The following is a 5,459-nucleotide window of genomic DNA, read 5'->3' on the forward strand; positions in this document are numbered from 1 at the left end:
TCAAAGCCAAAAGTTGGGGACCTCAGAAGTACACTTGCTGCTCTACCCCACCGTGGCTGAGCTGGTACCCAAGCTCCAAGGCAAAGTTCCCTTTCCTCTTCCCTCCCCTTTCCTCATGCAGGAGTCTCTCTCTCGCTGTAGCCGCCCCAGCTGGGAATGTGCTGTATCACACCCAAATCCAGCACAGCTGAGTCTCACCCAAAGCCTGCAGCAAGCACTGCCTGGCTACCCGCTGCTGATTATGGAAGGCCCAAGGGCTCTTTAGTCAGCAGGTAATGAATTCTGCCACGATTGCAACATTCCTTTCAAGGCAGTGGATTCCCTTCTGGCACAAAGTACGTCTGTAAATGTTGTCTTAGGAGCTAGGGCCTGGACTCTGCCTGGTGCCATATCCTACTGTAGCTTAGCTGGTGTCCAAGTTGGAAGACAAAGTCCTCCTTTCTCTGATTTCTCTTCTCAAGGGGAGGGAAGGAGTCTCTCCCACAGTGGTGAGCTACACTTTCTGGGGTTGGGAAGGGGAGACACAAGCACTCCCTTGGCTGCCTCAGCTGGTATCTCACTAGGTTGTGTCCACCCCAAGTCCATTATCTGTGAGTCAGCACAACACCAGGGTTTGCCTAGGAATTGCAGTCCTTATAGACTAGGCTGCTTTTTAAGTTTATTATGACCCCAGGGAATTTTAGCTCATGGTAGCGGAGCTTGACAGAACTCAGTTTCCAATAGCTGGGATGGATGATTCGCCTCTGACTGGTCTAAATTCTTCCTCTGTATATGCTGGCTAAGTTCTGCCTGGTATTGCTTTCCACTGTGACAGGTCAATACTGAGCTCCCACACAAAGTCCTACAATCATGTGCTCTCCCTTCCCCAAGTTCACAGATTCTCTCTCTGTGCCATGCAGCCACTGCAGGGGAATCAGGGAGGGGTGGTGTACGCAATTTAAGATGACCTTTATGCTCCTCTTCAGTGTCTCTTTCCTTAAATTTATGTCAAAACCAGGTATATAATTGCTAATCTGATTGTTGTTTCTTAAGAAGGTGCTCTTATTTGTGGAAAGTTGTTCAATTTGGTGCTCCCATGAAGGGGATGATCACTGGAGACTTATTTGACCATCTTGCTCTGTCTTTTCTTCATAGCTTTTTAAAAACAGATTTTATTTTTTTTTTCAACTTTTTTTTGATGCAGGGGGTCCTTGTGTGATTTGTTAGATGGGTAAATTGTGTTTCACTGTAGTTTGGTGTACAAATGATTTTATCACCTGGGTAGTGAGCATAGTACCCAAAACATAGTTTTTTTGATCCTCACCCTCCACCTACCTGCTCCCTCTAAATAGGCCTCAGTGTCTATTGTTCTCACCTTTGTGCCCATTTGCACTCAATGTTTAGCTTCCACTGTAAGTGATAACATGTGGTATTTGGTTTTCTCTTCCAGTGTGAATTCACTTAGGATAATGGCCTCCAGCTGCATCCACGTTGCTGGTAAGAAACTGATTTTGCTTTTTCTGTGGTTGTGTAGTATTATATGCTGTATATGTGCCACATTTTCTTTTTTCAGTCTACCATTGATAGGTATCTACACTGATTCCATGTATTTGCTATTGTGAATAGTGCTGTGATGAACATATGAGTGCATGTATCTTTTTGGTAGAATGATTTGTCTTCCTTTGTGTGTATACCTCGGTGATAGGATTGCTGTGTCAAATGGTAGTTCTGTTTTAAGCTCTTTGAGAAATTTCCTATCTGCTTTCCACAGTGGCTGAATTAATTTACAGTCCCACCAGCCATGTATAAGTGTTCACAACCTCACCAACATCTGCTATCTTTTTTGACTTTTTAATAATAGCCATTCTGACTGGTGTGAGATGGTATCTCCTTGTGGTTTTGATTTGCATTTCCCCTATGATTAGTGATCATGAGCATTTTTTCATGTTTGTTGGCCACTTGTAAGTTTTCTTTTGAGAAGTGTCTGTTCATTTTCTTTGCCTGTTTGTAATGGGTTTGTTTTGTTTTGTTTTGTTTTGCTTGTAAATTTAAGTTCCTTATAGATTCTGGATATTAGACCTTTGTTGGATACACCGTTTGCAAGTATTTTCTCCTATTCCGTAGGTTGCTTAATTACTCTGTTGATAGTTTCTTTTGCTGAAGCTTTTTAGTTTAATTAGGTAATGCTTGTAAATTTTTAGTATTTTCACAGTTGCTTTTGGAGCCTTCATCATGAAATCTTTGCCAAGGCCCATGTACTGAATAGTACTTCCTAGACAGTCTAGCATTTTTATAGTTTTGGGTTTTTTTTTTTTTTTTTTTTTTTTTTTTTTTTTTTTTTTTTTTTTTTGAGACGGAGTTTCGCTCTTGTTACCCAGGCTGGAGTGCAATGGCGCGATCTCGGCTCACCGCAACCTCCGCCTCCTGGGTTCAGGCAATTCTTCTGCCTCAGCCTCCTGAGTAGCTGGGATTACAGGCACGCGCCACCATGCCCAGCTAATTTTTTGTGTTTTTAGTAGAGACGGGGTTTCACCATGTTGACCAGGATGGTCTCTATCGCTTGACCTCGTGATCCACCTGCCTCGGCCTCCCAAAGTGCTGGGATTACAGGCGTGAGCCACCGCGCCCGGCCAGTTTTGGGTTTTACATTTAATTCTTTAATCCATCTTGGCTTAATTTTTAGATATGGTGAAAGGAAAGGATCCAGTTTCAATCTTCTTTATATGGATAGCCAGTTATCTCACCATCATTTATTGAATAGGGAGTTTTTTCCCCATTGCTTGTTTTTGTCAGCTTTGTCAAAGATCAGATGGTTATAGGGGCATCACTTTATTTCTGGATTTTCTATTCTTTTCCCTTGGTCTATGTGTCTGTTTTTATACTAGTGCCATGCTTTTTTTGGTTACTGTAGCCTTGTAGTATAGTTTGAAGTTGGGTACTTTGATGCCTCTGGCTTTGTTCTTTTTGCTTAGGATTTCTTTGGCTATTTGGGCTGCTTTTTTGTTCCATATCAATTTTAGAGTCTTTTTTTCTAATTCTGTGAAAAATGATGTTGATAGTTTGATAGAAATAGCATTGAATCTGTAAATTGCTTTGGGGAGTATGTCCATTTTAACAATATTGGCCTTCCTATGGATGAATATGGAATGTTTTTTCATTTGTGTGATCGCTGATTTATTTCAGTAGTATTTTGTAATTCTTGTTGTTGAGGTCTTTCAGCTCTTTTGTTAGCTGTATTCCTGGATATTTTGCTTTTTCTATGGCTGTGTAATATTGTTCTTGATTTAGCTCTTAACTTGTATGTTATTGGTGTCTAGAAATGCTGCTGATTTCTGTACAGTGATTTTATATCCTGAAAGGTTACTGACATTGTTTATCAGTTCTAGGACCGTTTGGGCAGAGACTGTGGGGTTTTCTAAGTATAAATCATATCATCTGTGAAGAGAGATAGTTTGACTTCCTCTGTTCCTATTTGCATGCCTTTTATTTCTCTCTCTTGCTTGATTGCTTTGGCTAGGACTTTCAGTACTATTTTGAATAGGAATGATGAGATTGGACATCTTTGTCTTGTTCTGGTTTTCAAGGGGAATATGAGCAGCTTTTATCCATTCAGTATGAACTCGATGTTGGCTGTGGTTTTGTCATAGATGGCTCTTATTATTTTGAGGTATGTTCCTTTGATGCTTAGTTTGTTGAGAGTTTTTAACACAGAGGAATGTTGAATTTTACTGCAAGTTTTCCAGTGTCTATTGAGATGATAATGTGGTTTTGGTTTTTAGCTCTGTTTATGTAATGAATCACATTTACTGATTTATGCATTTGAACTAACCCTGCATTTCAGACATGAAGCCTATGTATCATGGTGAATTAGCCTTTTGATTTGCTGCTGGATTTGGATTGCTAGTATTTTTTTTAATTTTAGGAATTTTGTGTCTATGCTCATCAGAGATATTGGCCTAACGTTTTATTATTTTGTTGTTGTTGTTGCATCTCTGTCAGGTTTTGCTATCAGAATAATGCTGGCCTCACTGAATGAGTTAGGGAGGAGACCCTCCTCTTAGATTTTTTGAAATAACATCAGTCAGATTGATACTACCTCTTCTTTGTACATCTGGTAGAATTCAGCTGTGATTCGTTTTGTTTCAGAGTTTTCTGGGTTGGTAGGTTTTTTATTAATAATTCAATTTCAGGACTCATTATTGTTCTGTTCAGGATTTCAGTTTCTTCCTGATTCAACATTGTGTGTAGTTTTTGGGATGCCATTAGCTTCATAATTCTTTAATAATTACAGAAGCCAAGAATCATTGCATATGTAAAGCAACTCTTTTATTCATACTATGTAGATTCCTACTTCATTTGGAGAAAATATATGAGAATGGGCAGGAGATTTTAGTTCAATTTTCTGAGACATTAAATTTTAACATAGGCAGTATGTTATAATGTAGCCTATACAAGGACAAAAGCATAGAGGTTTGAGCCTCATAAACAACTTTGAGTTATCTATTAGATCAGTGTGAACTATATAAAAATCTCAGGTGTTAGAACCAAGCAAACTGGATTCAAATTCTAGCCTCAACACTTACTAGCCATGCAGCCTTTGTTAACACATGTTATGTTTCTGAATCTTAGTGTTCTTATGTGTAAAATGTATATAGAGTTGATGTGAAGATCAGGCGATATGTATCAAACACTTAGTGTGATTCCTCTGGCAGTGAAAAAGAAGATAAATTATGTGTGGGGCATGATTCTTATGCACCCCTTCCTTCAGTTTCCTTCAACTCTACCTATCTTCCCAACTACTACCCCACCTGTCACTCCCCTAATCTCTCCTTAGTCCTCATTGTTCTGCTACCTGAGAACACTCAGTAACTTTCCCTGAGTGTGTTGGATTTTTTGCCCTGGCTGATCACATGTACATTTGGAGTTTCTGGCTCTGATCATCAGTTCTGGTTTTAAATAAACATCACACAGCAAAGTTTGGGACCTAGCATCTTAAGATGTCACTGAAGAGACTGGATGACACAACCCAGAAGTTTAGGGGCTTGATCTCCTTGTGGGACAAAAATTTGACCACAGAGAAACAGCAGTTGGGAAGAATCTGGACAAATACTTTCTCCTTCCTGTTTTCCTGAAGGATAGTTTCTCCTTGCCACCCAAACAGAGAATATCCAATTAGACATTCCTTCTGAGCAATACTTGTGTCTTTTCATGACTTGGCTTGGAGCAGTAGGCAGCATCATTTCAGAGCACATTCTTCCTGGTCAGAAATACTTAGACATGCATTTTGGAAGAGTTCAGGTCTATGTAATATTGCCATCAGTTCCCATCTTGGGCTAAGATGTTTCTATGCAGATTCTGGGCAGGAAATTGCTAAGACCTATGACACAAACTGATAAACTAATAGAAAACTCATTTCTTGAACATAGTGTTCTAGAAACCTCTTTTGCAGAAGATTGGCTTCTCTGTAAAATTAGAAATAG

Source organism: Cebus imitator, unplaced genomic scaffold (assembly GCF_001604975.1).
Source record: "Cebus imitator isolate Cc_AM_T3 unplaced genomic scaffold, Cebus_imitator-1.0 Scaffold431, whole genome shotgun sequence".
Taxonomy (NCBI): Eukaryota; Metazoa; Chordata; class Mammalia; order Primates; family Cebidae; genus Cebus; species Cebus imitator.